The sequence below is a fragment of the Diorhabda sublineata genome, chromosome 7 (genome assembly GCF_026230105.1).
Source record: "Diorhabda sublineata isolate icDioSubl1.1 chromosome 7, icDioSubl1.1, whole genome shotgun sequence".
NCBI lineage: Eukaryota > Metazoa > Arthropoda > Insecta > Coleoptera > Chrysomelidae > Diorhabda > Diorhabda sublineata.
The window spans coordinates 12,938,239-12,955,650 of record NC_079480.1 but is presented as its reverse complement, the minus strand read 5'-3'; the positions used below and the strand labels follow the sequence as shown (position 1 = coordinate 12,955,650).

Below are 17,412 nucleotides of genomic sequence, written 5' to 3'. Positions count from 1 at the left end.
GTTTGAAGTAATATCACGCTCCAGGAGCGGCTACAGCATAGGCTCTGCAGAGTTCAAAAATAAATATAAACTAGCAAAAATGGTAATTATGTAATTTATAGTTTATTTCAGAAAGGTATAGAGTAATAAAACCTCATTAGGTATGCAAAGGGACCACAGAGTGACCCAACGAATATTTAAGCCACTTTCATAGTTTGGCATTGATTTCATTGTAAAATTCTTTCTTTTTATCGAGTGCAGGTAGTACCACCCGGGTCATGGTCTATATATGGGTTCAGCCTATTGTTATCCATTCACAAACACTGAAAATAGTGTGCCAAAGGCGTGCCGGTAGGATACTCGTTAAAAGGAAAGAATTTTTATTATTAGATACACTTATTTTTTATTGAACATTACAGAGAAATTAAATTATAAAAAATCATGACATTTTTTGTCATCTGAGGAACTGTCATCTATTTCAAGACCTACACCTATGGCCGACAACGAAATTGACCCTAACTGGAAGGAATTCCCCATTTTATTACTCTATACCTTTCCGAAATAGATTATAAATAATAATTTCAGATAGTTTATTGTCCCCTTTCATATAAAATTCGAAGTTAGTTTAATAAATTTATATCAAGAAAGGTTTTTAGTTCCAAAATTTATTTATTTTGAAAAGTGGAAAGACTCTACAAAGTATTTTAATTAAAATTTCGTCATTAAACTCACTAGTCCGGTCAAATTAGACCAAAAAATAAGAGCAAAGCTACATAAATTCCCACCAAAACAATATAATTGTTTAAATATAATTAAAAATAAAATATAAACGTTACGCATAATTCCCGAGTGTGGAAAAACTTTTATTGAAGGTCAAAGGCAAATTGGGGTTTTCGCGATTTTCAGCAAATCGTTAAGTTTTATCATAAAAAAACCTTAGACGAAAATTGTAGACAATAAAATTATCTACAGAAAACGTATGAATAGTTTTTATACAGCCACGTATACAGGATGTCCCACGACGAGTTAAAACTACCTGTATATGGCAAAATACTTATAGAAAAATCATGAAAATTTCTACATTTGGGTTTTTGAATAAGATCTCTTTAACTAAAATATTTTCTAGATGGACTGTAACTTGTTATTTTAAATAGAATACCCTGTATATTAATACATTTTTGGAATCTACGTAAAATTTTAATAAAATTTTATTCTCTAATAACATTTTATGAAAAATGCTTACTTTTTGAGTTATTAATTTTTTGTAAAAAGGTCATACGTATTTGAATGTATGTTGAAAAATTATTCATTTTATAGAGGGTGTGTATAAAAAGTTTAACTTCATAAATATCAAATTTCTTAATTTTTTTTAAAAAAACCATCCGATTTTTTCTATCTAAGTGCAATCAGGGATAAAAATAAAGCAAATTCATGTATACTGTCCTATACCCAAACCTTACCGTTATCCAGATATTAAATGTTTTCTGTAAAATCAAATCAAATTGTATTTTGCCATAATCGGATAGTTTTAACTAGTCGTGGGACACCCTATATACATATTCATTTTACAGTAGGGGTAATATAACAGTTATTTAAAATGTTTGGAAAACAAGTTCAATGTGCTGAAGTTTTTAGTTTTTAAAAACAATAATTCAGCTCGACAAGAGTTTATTACCAACGGCATTCGATTATTTGCATGGAGCTCCTAAAAAAACTACCTGCTTAGATAAGTATCGATGTGCATGTTTCGTTAAAAGTACTAAAAGTGAAAAACAAGTTCAATTGTCTACCGCCAACCTCAGTTGCTGCTCATCAACATCTTTTTCGGTTATATTACCAAGTTTAAGTGTGGTTTGATTATCAACTCCACCCTACAGACTGGTGTTGAAGTTGTTCAACAATACGTTAGAACCCTTTCACCTGCAGCGGAAAAACTGGTGAACACAATTTTCGGCTACTGCAAAAATTTCACAAACCCAAATACAGGTCCAGTACAAAATGATACTAATTTTGTAGATATGTCTATTGAGTCAAAATTCTTTTCCCAAAACGAGTTAGATGTTCTTAAAAGAGATTTAAATCTTCCTAAACACGCTTTAGAATTGTTAGCTTCAAACCCGAAAGGAAAAATTTGCTTTCTTCGGATACTTAAAAGTTATTTTTCCGAAATCGAAATTACCTCATGTTCAGCTATCAAATTTTTTTTTGTTGATAGAAATGGATGGAGTGCGATGAATATGAAATTCGGAAATTGTTACGATATTAATGGAAATAAAAGTTTAATGCAAGGTAAATATGTGAAATTAAAGAAAATACACAGTTCGTGGGCGAACGGTACAGCGTTGATTTAATCGTTTCAATAGTGGAGATTTGACGCTTAAAAATCGTTCGCGCTCTGATTGTCCAACTGCGTGGAATCACCAGCACTCGCTGATTATCGGTTTCTCTTGGATCTTCTACAGATACCATACACCGTCATTTGAAATCATTAGGTTAAGATCTGTAAATGTTGTAAACTGATACCATACGAATTAACAGAGACTCAAGCGAAAATTCGAGTAGAGGTATATAAAAAGAATTGCTGAATTAACTAGAGTAAATAAATTTTCCATTTATCGAGTAATCACGAAAGGGGTTGCAGGGGATTATTCACAGAATCGAAAAACATGTAAAGAAAAACTGAAATCAGTTGACAAAGCTACCATTATTATTTTTTTTTTTTTTTGGTTTTATTTGCAAAGAATTTATTTTCCTTCATAGTTTTCGCTTTGACAATTCGGCTCAGTTCACGTCTGGTACCCTGTTTAAACCAAACGCATACCTTTCTCGCATAAGATTATAAAATAATAAATTTATAAAATGAGGTATCACGTCTATGGTAGATAAAACAAAATTGTCGGCAAGGGTTTTTATAATCTGCAATTGATATGGGAAGAACTATACTAGGAAATCATTCCAGATGGTCGAATTATGAATGCCGAGGTATATAGTGAACAACTAATACGAATATATCAGGTTCAATCGAATAAATATCCAGGTTTAGTAAACCGAAAACTAGTTACGCGGAATACGATCGAAAAACTTGATGGTATTGAACTTCTACCACATCCAGTATTTAGTCCGGACCTCGCACTATCAATTCAGATCCAAGGCGAAATACTTGCATGAGAAAAAATTTTATTTCAAAGGAGGTGCTGAAAATGCAGTGCAAAAACCTTTTGCATTTACTTAAGGCCAAAGAATGGTTCACTAAGGTCTCAAAGAACGTTGGGTTAAAAATATATGTAAAGAAAAATATAATTTTCTTTTGCGTGTTATTTTGCCGTACGTCACATAAAGTCCGTTTGTGACAGATGATCTGTCACTGTCATCGATGGGAAGCAGGGCATAACCTCGAATGTCGTGTTGTGTGATTGTGTGCTGGAAAACAATTTCATTTTTAAGTTTATTTTAATTTGTGATTTTGGAACAGACATTGTTAATAATAACATTAAATGTCGTTTCTTTTCTTACAGGTATGAAATATTTGTTTAGTACTAAATAGGTGCATACTTTTGTTTCATGTAATTTTTAGTTTACATGTTAATAACAATAAATCTCTTATCTTACAGAGAAACACAATTGTGTTTGATTGACTGTGTCACCAAAACCACAGATATATTGGAAATTGTCTTATATATAAAATAAGATTTCTTTTTAAATAATTATTTAGTAAACAAATAGTACGTTATTCATGAGACATCCGCTATAGATAATTTCTTCATTTTTGTTACTTTCATTAAGAAAAATTTCCTCTTAATCACAACGAATAGACTATAGTTCTACTTGGTTAAAACACCCTGTTAAAATATTTTACAATCCATAATCTTGTAACAGACCTACTGGAAGCTCAACACATTCCTAATTCAAAGACGTAAATAGTCCTACAAAAAGCCTACAACTTTTTTTTAAAAACGACTAATAAATTCTTTAATGTTTCAAATTGCTGTCTCAAATATTTATGGAAGAACGAGTATATTTCTATACCTGTTTAATAAGATAAATAAAAAAAGGTAAATCACTGAAAATTAATTACTCCTTGTCAAGAAAATAGCAAAAATAAAACTTCTTATTTCCAGAAACCAGGACTCTGAATACCTATCCGAAAATAGTTAGCAGCTAACGGCGATTCTATAAAAAAAGTATGTACTGTAATAGTTGATCCACATATACAAGGTGTGATAAAAAGACGAGTCGAAAATTTCACAAAAATTTATTTTTAATACAAAAATAAGTACAAAAAAGTTGATTTCGATAATAATAGATATGGAGGTGAAAACCAGCTGGTTTCATCTTATAAACATATTCGTTTTGCCGTGCTTGAACATTTATGTTTTAAAAAGATCCACATATACGTAATGAGGTTCATAGAAACATAGAAAGATCATGAATAAACAAAAAACTGTGGGCAACAAAACGGTGTCATCAAGGAAGCAAACACCTTGGCAGATTTTGACGCGCTTTTTTTCAATAATTGTTTCGACGCAACTGTCTCAGTAAGAGGTCTTACTAAACCTTCTACCCCTGGATCTTGCGAAACAATTCGAAGCCATGAGAACAGCCTACTGCGGGCTGGACCAATTGGTCATGCGAAAATCTGGGCGCAGGCCACAGGTGCATTTCGATGGGCAGCGACCAAATGACACCTACGAACGTTGATAATAAGGGCTTGGAGCAGTGGGGAACACGCTACCGTCTTCCAATCTGAGGTATTCGCTGTAATGGAATGCGGACGCGCGATACACAATTGACGCCACAGGAACACAGTAAACTCAGAAAGCAGAGCTGCCATACAAGCTATAACAGCCGAAGAGGTATGCTTTAGGCTAGTGCTGGAGAGTAAGAGAGTCCTTCAAAATCTGGTGAGTGATGGCTGCAAGAAGCAGCTCGTTTGGGTGCCCGGTCACTTGGGCAACGACGAAGCGGGCGCACTCGCCAGACTGAGATCAGCGAACCTACCAATGGGGCCAGAAGCCATCCTTTGTGTGACCAAAAGCACTGTCATAACGACATCAAAGGGTACACGACGGGCCTATCTAAAGGCTTATGTGCTCAAAGGCTTCAACGGCCGCCCACACCTACCAACTATGAACTGCCTTAGTAAGTCAGAGTAATATGGTTCATTCATGGTTGTATTTGATTCTTCGAAGTCAATCAAAAATATATTCTTGCAGTCTCCAAATATTGTAGTCATCACTTTTTTGATAATTCATGTGACTTATATTTTTTGGCTCGGACTCTCCTTTCCGATTACACTTTTATGGCCTCTCGACGCTGCTTCTGCACTGCGCTGAAAATTCGAAGCAATCATTTTGGACTAATGTGAATGTTCTGTGAATGTGAATTATCTTAAGAACACTTTTTTCGAAAATGCCAATTTCTTTTGTTTTTGGACGCATAAACATCCTTCATTATGTTTTTGATTTGAGTTGGTGTTCATCCTTCTTCAGTCAAACCCAATTTGACACATTTTTTAGAACAATTGGAGGTTAGAAAGGTTAGATAAAGATCTGCTTTGAAAAGGACCCGATTTGAGTCGATGGAAGCGGTAAAGCAAAAAACGGCAGAGCTCCTAAAGACACCCACCAAAGAAGACTTCCAGCACTGCTTCGAACAATATTGAAGTATATGAGTATATTGAAGGGGAGTATTCGAATATAGAATAATTTTTAAAATAGAACCGTTTTTCGTAACCAGTCTCGTTATTTAATAGTCAGACCTCGTAATTTGAATAACTGACAAAACGCCAATTTTTTAATGACTCTGCTACATTGCAGAAATGACTTGTGGAAACCAATAAGTTTAAAAGATTTTATAGTAATTTATAAATAGACATAACACACATTTCGTCTAGAAACATTTACCTAATTATCAGAAAAACTAGGTTAAGTCATGACAAAGAAAATTATTTATATCGCAAAATCTACAGATCATCAAAAATAGAGGATAAAGATAGACAGATATATCATTGTTGTGAATACTCTGTGTGGTTGCATTGTTGTTAAAAGGAGAATAAATAATATTAAATTACAATTAATGATAATAGAAATCATCTTAGCGTATGAGATGATTTCGAAGAGAGATTTACTATACACAAAAGATGAACCCAACAATACCTGGATTGAAATTGATTTTTTCCATATTAGTTGAAAGTTAATCGAAGCGTCTTTTTAAAGATAGCATCACGCCAGATGTAGTTACTCAATAACATTGTTATCGTTAAATAAATATTTTGTATACCAGGAGCGTTGAAAATAATAATTATACAATTATTATATGTTACACTAAATTTGATTAATTTTCTCTATAAAAATCAAAATACTTTTGTATATTGAAATACAGAGTTTGGCTTTGGCTTGTTACGTTTTTCTTCAAACATTTTCAATTTTCAATTGTTTACGTATTGTGGCACAGTAGTTACTTCGGATTTATTTATTCAAACAATCGAGTTTTTGAGGAAATTAATTTGTTATCGACCGCCCACTTTACTCGGAATGTATTCGAATTCTTCCTCTACCTATCTACACTTCAAATATCAAAATATTTTAAGCAAATATCGTATGATATTTTTCATATGAATTCGTATTTTCTATCTATTTAACAGAACCATTATAGAATAGAACATATTCCTGTTTGGTTATATTTTAAGAAAGTATAAATTCAGTTTTTTCACATGTTAGAGTATGAGCTCATTTTTCTTCAAATCTGTTCTTTCTACTCGTTCCTTCTTCAGTAATTTCCATCTGTGTTCCCGTTTCCATCCTCATTTTATTTTTTTTTTCCCGCAGTTCTACGGCTCTCAAGTTGGGAGTTTCAATAACAAAGGATTCAACTCACTCCTTTATTTGGGAATCCAGTTGAGGGCTGCAACCATCCCGGATATACATGGATAAGTCCCGGCCTTATCTTGATAATATTAATTGTTCACCCCATCTGAGAATCAGTTATCAGAGACTCCTGCCGGAGGAGTGTGATAAGAGAAAAAATGCAGCGTAATGATGAATTTATTAAAAGAAATTACAAAAGGGATTCGAAAAAGGGTTACTGTAAGTGTTCAAATTGATGCCCACCCTTGACCAATGCATTTGCGACAACGTTTCTCAACGTAGAGGCAGGTACGGCAAAGCATTTTAAGTTCGGAGGTCGGGAAGGGTGCGTTGTCCGTAGAAAAGCCACTCATTGGATCCTCGTCTGCCCCTATCTATTCTCCAAAATGAATATTAAGGTACTCCCGGACCCATAATGCCTAGTACGGCGAAGCTCCATCCTGTATGAAATGACGTATAAACGAAGTTTTCCCTATAGCCGCACTGCAGATTGGTTCAACTAACGCCAGCGCTACTGTTTCCATATTTTCGCTAATTGTTACTGATAACGGTCGTCCAGAACGTGGCGCGTCGGTAACAGAAACCCTTTTTAAGAAATCTCGGTAGTTAACACAAGTGGGTACTACTAGTGGACAATAAATGAAAATAACAGCATAATGATTAATTGTAACAAACCATTTTGCGTTCAAAACATAAAACACCCTTTAGCAGTTCTAATATACTGTTTATTTGAGGTAACTGGATCGTGTTTGCATCATTGTCGTTAAGGTTAAACTGAGAATTTGAATCATCGATACATTTCTCAATTTCTACTTCATTATATGAAAGTTATCTATATATTACAAAATTGAAATTTATGGAACCATTGATGATAATCATGAAGAATGCACTAGAAACTAGGTACTACCACTACACAAACCATCACAATGCCCGTTATATTTTTTAATTAATCATACAAAACTTTCGGTCTCTGAAGATAAACATTCAACTTTCTGATGTATGTTCCAGACTTAGATCATCTAGATTATCTACGAATCTAACCATGCCTTCACTTCCCAAATATGAATGAATCACATTTATTTTTGTTGTTTCTTTTTAATCCTTTCTTAAAGTTCTTTTTTATAGATATTTTAAAGCCAACCACATGTTATTACCCAGTTTTCCTGGTTTATTTGACTTCATTACTAAATGCACTACCACTAGGTTCTTTTTTGACAGGAAATCAAGTTTTGGTCAATCATATATTCCAGTGAACATTTTTTTGTCCTCTGTGAGTATAAATATAGAAGACCCACAATTGTTTCTTTAGCTTGTTTCAAAAGGATAACTCTAAGGCCATGATGTGTTTTAGCAGGATTTCTTTTCATATTTTTCAATTGTTGAGGTGATTATTTCCCATTTATTTTCAGACGTATTACTTTTTCTGGAAAATGGGGACTTCGTGGTGGAACCAAGTAATAAAGAGATCTTAGATCTGACAGAAAAACCAAAGAGTGCAGGAACGAATGGGGTACCAACATAAATTATCAAATATAGAAAAGAATATGCAGAATAATGAGGAAAATTTGGAATGAAGAGCAAATACCAAGGAAGTTTCAAGGAATTTAGCTTCAATAACCAGAACAAATAAAGAAATTTTGTAAACTAAAAGAGACTGGAAAAAATTATGGATTAAGAATAAATAACGAGGAAAAAAGTATATGGTTTTAAGACAAAATTTAATTGGTACAAAGAGATACATAGAAATTAAAGTGGAAAAGGACAAATAATAATAATAATAAAATAGAAAAAGTTCATGAGGATTCTAATAACTGGGAGTAACACTGCAAATAAAAACTGAAGAGCTGACAAAAATAAATAAGAGATTATCCAAAGGAAGTAAAGCCTTGTGATCATTAAGTTAATAGATAAGATCAAAGGAGTTATCTAGAGCAATTAAAATTATAATTTATATTTATATATATATATATATATATATATATATATATATATATATATATATATATATATATAACCAAACAATATGACTAACAGTTACATACGAAAATGAAACATGGGCCGAAAAGCAACAAATGCTGAAGAAACAAAACTGACTATATGGAAAAGGAAAGTATCGAAAAAAATTTTTGGAAAAGAACAAATGAAGGACTTTGGAGAAGAAAAACTCACAAAGAATTTGTATAAATAACAAGATTCATAAAATCCCAAAGAAAAAGATGGTTGGGACATACTAAAACGATTTCGGGAAATAGATTTGCATAAAAGATCATTGAGGAGGAGGAGAGACTCAAAAAATTGATTGGATGAAGTTATGAAGGATATTAGAGAGGTAGAATTGAATTGGGAGTGTAAAAGTACTGAATCCCAATCTGTGGAGGAGAATTGTGAAATCAGATGAGAAAAAAAATAAATCATGAGCATTAAAGGCTTGTAGTAATGTAAATATATAGATATATTACTTTTTGTTACCAGAAAGAAGTACTTGTTTATACTTGAAAGGTTCAGTAATTTATTGAGTGTGAACTACTAGAATAAATTATCAGATTTAAATGATGCTTGAAAGTCAATCAGATAAATTAAAAATCACACACAGGAGATACATTTAAGTAGGAGTTATTTGAAATACTAATAATTATCAACTACTGATTCTTAATTTGAATTCTGGTCTAGTGATTAACACTATATAGAAAGAAATTGAAAAAACTTTTATCAAGAATGTTTTTATCATGAATATGTTGAATATAACTCATTTTTGTAACCCTTTAGGTAATACAGTTTCACTAATATTTCTCGCAAACTGTATTTTCGGAAATTTGTTCATAAAATCTTATCAAATTTATGATATAACGCAACTTGGATATGTATCTCTTTCAAATGATTTTATTTTACCAAATGGCAAAATTCAATTACATTATATTTTTTCAAAAAAGTGGCTGATGGCTGTGTAGGTAATTACTATAGCAGAAAAGTTCATGCCCAACAAATTTTAAGCAATCCCAAAACTGTGAAGCTAACAAATTTTGATTCTGAGTAGGTAATCAGTATAACCAACAAAATTGATTTGTTTTTACTGACTTCGCACTTCTTATACTTTGATTTATCTGTCTATAAGTAATGATTGAATATTTCTATTACACATTCAAATAAATTTTTATTTTTTCAAAGATTATTTTAAATAGTTTTCACTCCTAATAAACTAGTATTAAGTATTTTTAAATAAAATTTGGAACATGATACTTTATACCAATAGATTTTTAATATTTCCTTTTCCAGCTGTCGTGATTTAAATCCGATTTTTAGAATTCTATAAAGTTAAATTAGTTTCTCGGCCCCATATATAAAATGTCAAGTGAAAAAAAGATAAGAAATCTTGATGTTAACCCATATCATGTTTCTACCAAAATTTTGTAATGTTTGAAAACCCTTAATCAACAAATTATAAGGTAAATCAGTTTTATTGTAGGGTTTCCAATATTAAGTGTCTCAAATACGTCTGTTAATATTTATCTGTGCCCTCGTCGTATTAACACTAATGTCTATTGTATTCCAAACTAATTCATAATATAACTGAAGATTTTTTTCTAGTAACTGTAATACTACTTAATTTTTATGCAATAATTCAAGCAGTTGAAATCTTATTTATTTTCTGCTATCATTAAAACATGACGCGTTCTTATCAAAATAAAAAACAAATATTTACACATTCAATAAGGAACGATATTGAAAATATATGACAACTGAATTTGTGAATACTTTCAATACTTACGACCCATATAAAAGTTGAATAATGGTAATTTATCTCAAATGGTTCACTTTTTAACACATTCCATAATACTAAATCATCGAGTAGCTAAGAGAAGCATGAGGTATATGTCACAAACAGTCGCTTACCTTGTCTAACCAAAATAATAACAAATCAATCAACTAAAGATATATCAAAATTAACTCAAATTATGTAAATAAATTGGATATTAGGATATGCAAATTGATTGAAATTTGAGGTTTTTTAAATTTAACAGGTATTGCTGCAAGTACACTTGGTAGTTTCAATAATTTCGAAGAACGGTTACTCACCACGTAATGTCAAGCTACAGCTGAGAACCAGTTAAGATAGCTTCCATTTTCGTAAAATATTCGCCACAAATCACACGATTCACTACACTTAAAATAAACGACACTCAGTACAAATCCACTTCTAAATATACCACTCTTTCTGTCTCACTTGCAACTGGTCTGTCTGAACACGGAGAATTGAAGATGGCGACTGACTGTTTTCAAATGAGTTTGCGACGTTGTCTCATTTTTAGTAAAAGTTCTAAAAATATAAAAGTAACAGCAAACACCTATATAATTATCTATTTGACGTTACAGAAAATTTATTATTCAAACAGCATCTGCAACCTACGATATTATCAGATTAGAAAGTTTTGTATAGACTACACAATTAAAACATTGTTTATAGAACATGTAATTCATAAAGAGTTTATATTATTGTTTGTTGATAGATAAAAGATTAATTCATTAGTAATAAAATGAAAAAACTTGTTCTGTAAATTTTCTTATGTAGTTTATGAATGTACTTTTCATTTTTATCAACTTTTATATTTTGAATATTTGGAAATAATTACATTATTCCAGATTTATCCACTGATATGACAACTAGGCTTGGAATATTTCATTAATAATGGAAGCACTACCGTTGTCATCTATCGGATAAAAATATAACCAATTGATGTTTCCTTCAATTACTGTATTTTTATGTAGTTATCTATATTACTTAAGTAAAAGATTATAATGGAATCACCAGAGGGCTCTTAAAGTATTTAATAATAATTTTTGTAATAAAATATTACAGAAATGGATTAGTCGGTTTTAAAATAAAATTTTTAATTAATTCCATTGCTAAAAATGCAACCTTTAAAAGCAAAGAAAGCTAAGTAATTTATTGGATGATGAAAAAACTTAGAAATATAAGTGAATTGTGTATTTTTAAACTCGAAGTAATAACTTTTATAATTTGAGTATTTGGTAAAAAAAGTACATTTTTTTCGATTTATCAATTTAGACAGTTATGCTTGAAATATCTTATACATAATCGGAGATCTGTGCCTGGCATCTATCTAATATAAATTTAGCCAAATGATGTTTCGTTTTATGACTTCAATGACTTCTGTAATTTTATGTAGTTATCTATATTAAATAAGTAAAAGCATGTTTTGAATAGAAACACTAGAGGGCTTCCAATGTTTTTAAAATGAAATTTTCAATTAATTTCATTGCATAATATAAAGAAACATTGGGAAACAAAGAAATCTAAGTCATTTTTTGCTTAAATAGGAATCAGGAAATTAAAAAACCACTTATAGCACAATTTTCTTTATTTTGTATACATCTACATACGAACAAGTACGATTTTTATCAACCACTTAAACATAATATTTTACAAGGAGTTCCGCTAAAGTACCTCACAATAGATATATCTAATCTGACACATGTTGATATTGCTACATTTACTACAATAAACAATCTACAATTATTTACATAATACAAACATACTTAGTCTAGTAGGAACTTTGGTTTCTTTCAAGGTTATGTTCATAAAGTTTGTGTCCATGGTATATTTTTAAAGAACTGCTTGGAGCATTTGAAAAATATACATTTCAAGTGCTCCTTCTGAATAGGACTCGATTTTTAGATCTGTTTCAAATATTAAATTGAAGATAACTTCAGAAATAAATTAATTCAAATATTAATTATCCAATTTCTTGGTACGACCATGGAAAACAACTTTACAACCCTCTACTCATATTAAATTTACAGATTAATATATAAACTCTCATGAGACCGTTATATGGAAAAAAATTCGAAAGTGTTTATCATTTATTGACACCTCACGTTATTGGAAACAAGTAGTAGTTGAAAAATTAAAGTGTACATTGTAATTACTGAAAATAATTTTTGGAAGGGTGATTTCTTGTTTGCTCCTTTCTTGACGACATACATAGTGTGACTTAGGAAATTAGTGTAGGTGAATGTCTGTATTCCAAACAAAACAATACATAAAATTAATAGGTTTTAGGTTAGATATTTACACCTAAGCCGAAAGTTTTAACATAACCTCAATTTATTTATTCTGATTCGATTCATATTTATAATCATAGGCCCTTGAATGAGTCTATAGAAAAAGATTATTCAGTCTTTAAAAAGCTTCTAGAAAATAAAATTTAAACAACAGTGGGGTATAAAATAACCTCATAACCAAGACCGTAACCAGGAGGGATTTAAAGCAATTCGCTTCTTTTTAAAAGACAAAAAATATGGAATACATGAAGACCACTCTGAAGATGATAAATTAGTTATCGGAACACGCGTCAGACAGTGTAATGGTAAGTGTCGGTGTAAACAGAATTCAGTATGAATATCATCAACAGTTTCAAAAATTCTAACTTAGATAAGATGGGTAGTTGAAATTTAAGGAAATTTATGAAGTAATTTTTGACAAACTAGAGATCACAAGCACTGTCATTGAATCTAAAACACTGCGGAAGGCTAATTCTTTTCTGGTATCATTTCTAATGATTTTGCTTTAAAATTATGTTGCTTAGCAATGTTTTTCCAATTCACACTCACACTTTTATGAAGACATATCTGAAATGAGACTTTCTAGAGGCTAAACTAAATCTTTAGTTGTTCAAATGAGACTCTTGGAGAAATTTTACAGTACTGCCGGCTTCCATATGTACTACTGGAAGAGCATATTTCCTCTAAAACGCCTCAGAACTTATCTAAGTAACTCCAAATGCTCAAATAGAATAAATGATTTGGTGTTAATATCTATTCACCCCACAGCGAATTTGTGAAGACTTAATTTGATTTTGTAACAGAGTGTTGATATTTCTGCCATAATTTTCTGATGAATATTTATGCTAAAAAATTTTTTCTCTCTTCTGTTCCATCGAACCAAATCCACTTCCAAAATTTGGCCACGTCCTTTCCTATAATCCTGGAAGAAGAGTTACAAACCACGACTGAGTTAATCCCTTCGTATCTACTTTGAAGGTACTTTGAACAGTTTCCCTTCAATCTCTGAAGACGATAACTTGGTTATCGAAACGAGCGTAAAACAGTGTAATTGTCATTGTTGATGTAGTGGTGGTGTAAACAGTGTACTCGGTATGAATATCTCCAACGGTTCCAAAAATTCCAACACCAGTCAATTGAGAAAAGCAAACGATACTTTGAGATTACCAAGTTTCCAAAAAGAGTTTAGCCACACTATTAGTCGGTTTTAGCGCCGTCTGAAAACATCAAGCTCAAGACATCGTCATGAAACATCTATGTGTAAAAATTGTTTAGAAAAGTAGCAGAAATAACATCAAATCCCAAATGATCCAAGACCACACTGAACTAGTCCAAAGTGAAAACCATTTTTTGTAAGTTTTTTTTTGATTGAAAATATTGACGGTACCATTGAGATTTTAGGAGTGTCCTATTAATTCTAAGGATAATACTAATTTTTTTTTTGGATTGATCTATACAAAAAATTCAATATTGCACTCTTTGATCTAATTCTGATTTATAGAACTGTTAGGTATTTTGTATAGATTATCCCCAAGATAAAGTCTATGACAATAAGAAACTATATATACATCAAGTAATAGAAACATCTATGAAGAAGCACGCATACAAACTAACAAGGCCACAGAAATGCTGTACGCTCCATATTAACCTACGCAGCTGAAACGAGAGAGGATACAAGCAGGTCAAAACAACTTCTCCGAACAACAGAGATGGAAACCCTTGCATGCCGGCGATCAGATGTAGTCAGAGAGGTACGGAGAAGAAGACATGAATGGGAGGTACATGTGACCAGAATAGGGGAAAGTCGTCTGGCGAAACAAACATTCCAGGAGAAGCCAACTACATGAAGATCAGCTACAGAGAGATGGGCCGAATTATGGACATCGAGATTTCAAGACCGAAACTGAAGACACTGGAGAATACAGGGTAGGCCCTGAAATAACTGAATGATGAAGTATATTCAGAACATCAATCTTGCTAGTAGGGGTAGGATAGAATGAAAGATGACCCAACAGTGCAGGCATATAGTAGAAATGGTGCAGGTCTTCTAGCACGTGACTGAACCTACGATGTATCGTACACATATTTTCTATCTAAAAATCAATAATGATAACTTAAGATCTATTGTCTCTTTTACAATATCAACTACAAGACATACGTAATAGTTTCCTTAAATTGACGTTAGTATTCGTAAAAAGAGACAACAATATAATTGAGATAACGTGAATAACTGACCGTACTAAAGATTGAATTTGACGTTAGCTTTGTTTACTGTGTTATTTTTAGCGAATTTTTAGATTGAACGTGTACGTATAGTTAAAATCAGTTCCCTTGTTCTTAACCTTTAGATCAAAGTCATCTTACACTTTAAATAAAATTAAGAAAAATTAGGATTATGCATCATAGTGCAACGTAGTATTATTTACACAGTTTTTTATCACCAGTCGCTTATAGTGTGGTATCTGAAATTGTTATTTTATGTAAGTTTGATCATAGAGGTTCTGAGCCATGAAAGTTTTAGAATACAAAACGTTCTGCATATTTTCAATTTGAATATGATAAATTATAGATTCTACATGTGCTGATTTCCAAGTTGAGTACATATAAATATTCACTAATTTATTGTTAATTATTTAATTTCAAAAATGATGGAATTTCACACAGTAAGAGAAGAGAAAATCAATGTAAACTATCAGGTACCACTTAAATACAAAGGCTTTGGGTTTCAGCTAGAACTTTCCAAAAATTCGTCTTTGTTGTTTCGGTTTCGAGTATCTATATGTGTTTAAATTTCATTTCTGACATCTGTTATGGATAATTTCATTTGTGTGTTGCCCTGATGATGGTGATATATTCACCGAAACGTTGTTAAGGAATATTCTATTAAAGACCTATAGTTTACCCAAATATAATCCTCCAAAAATCAATTCTCTAGTGATAAGCCAGCATGGCTATTATCGGATTTTATAATTCATACACCCAGTATACCAATACTTTTAGCAAAATGTTATTGCTAAATATGTCGATGTTAACCATATAAATGAAATACAAACAAATAAAGAAGTTGAATTTCTTTTTAACTACCAATTCGTAAAAGATCGACTTTTGTATTATAACGTTTATGTCTACTGAATTGACAGTTGACAGAAATATGGAATTGATTCATATGAATATTCTGCTGACGTATTAGTCACGTGATGGATTCTACTTTATATCTCTTCATAAAACGTTATGCACGAGATTAGAGCGCAATTTTATACAGCGATAATTTATAAATCAACTGTTAGTTTATGTTTGTAAGTCAAGTTAATGCATTTAAGTTGATTCTTTAGTTACAAATGAATATTAAGTATTTACTTAATACATGAAAAACGGGAATATCATCAGAAACATTACGGAAAATAACCGCATGTATACGAGAAGTGTGTGGCTCTGAAAGGTTATTGCAAATTCAATTTAAGTATTTGTTTATATATTAGTTCTGATGCTCGAAAGGGCATAAGAAGTTCTAGAGAAGAACAAGAAGAAGAAGTTTATATATTATAGTATATTTTCTCGGTAAACAGTTCACCTTCAATCTCTGAAGACGATAACTTGGTTATCGAAACGCGCATTAAACAGTGTAATCGTGAATGTTGGTGAAGTGTGAGTGGCGTGCTCAGTTTGAATATCCCCAAAGGTTCCAGAAATTCCAGCTTAGTTAATAATTGAAAAAGAATAATGCAGTTGTCGTCTCTATTAGTAAACAAGACTTCGGTTGTCCGCCCGGAAGGTATACTACTTTGTTTTGCCGCCATTTTGGTAAACATTAGTGTTAACAGTGCATATTTGACAGTCGTGAGGTGGAAACGTGGCAAATTTATAATGGAAAAATATTTGATAAATCATAGTGTTTTAAATATTAAATTCAAATTAAAATCAAACATCGATTACTGTAACGATGAGAAAGTTACGTGAAATTTTTGGGAGAAACAACGTGAATGATTTCGAAGAAAAAGTGACTGTAGCTGATAGAGCCAAGCATGAATCACAACGTACTGCAAGATTGGCTGAAAAAAATACAGCTGCAAGAGAGTGTTCAAAATAATCCTTCAGCATCAATTCGACACCGTGCACAAGAGCTTGGTTTTCAAAGAACAACATATGCCAATAGGATGTTACAGCTCGTCCATGGCATTTCCATGAAAAAATCATAATGAGTGACGAGGCACAATTTCATGTGAATGGATTTGTGAATAAACAGAATAGTCGGTTATGGGTAATGGAAAACCCTCAAATTATTCATCAGACATAGCCAAAACATGCGATTAAACATCAATATCAAAAAAAAACTAAATTCATGATTATCACTAGGGAAGCGAATACGTTTAGAAAATCTAGAGTAACATATAATGGAAAACCTATAGAACGGGTAGAAAAATTTAAATATATAGGAACATGTCTCTATTAGACGGGGAGCTGGCTACAAAAAACAGGGTCGATAAGG

The 17,412-nt window shown here is 31.7% G+C and overlaps 1 protein-coding gene across 18 annotated transcripts in view; it reads right to left on the bottom strand.

Annotated features, from left to right (window-relative positions):
* The window catches only part of LOC130447072 (rho GTPase-activating protein 21-B), a 257,972-nt gene extending 246,861 nt beyond the window's left edge, over nucleotides 1–11,111 (bottom strand). For 12 of the 18 annotated variants that reach the window (XM_056783708.1, XM_056783709.1, XM_056783712.1 and 9 more), the window contains exon 1: nucleotides 10,920–11,096. The gene's annotated coding sequence lies outside the window, so the exon portion shown is untranslated. Of the gene's footprint in view, nucleotides 1–10,919 lie in introns of all 18 variants that reach the window. The other 6 variants (XM_056783706.1, XM_056783715.1, XM_056783718.1 and 3 more) reach the window with 1 other exon arrangement.
* Between the last annotated feature and the right edge of the window lie 6,301 nt (nucleotides 11,112–17,412).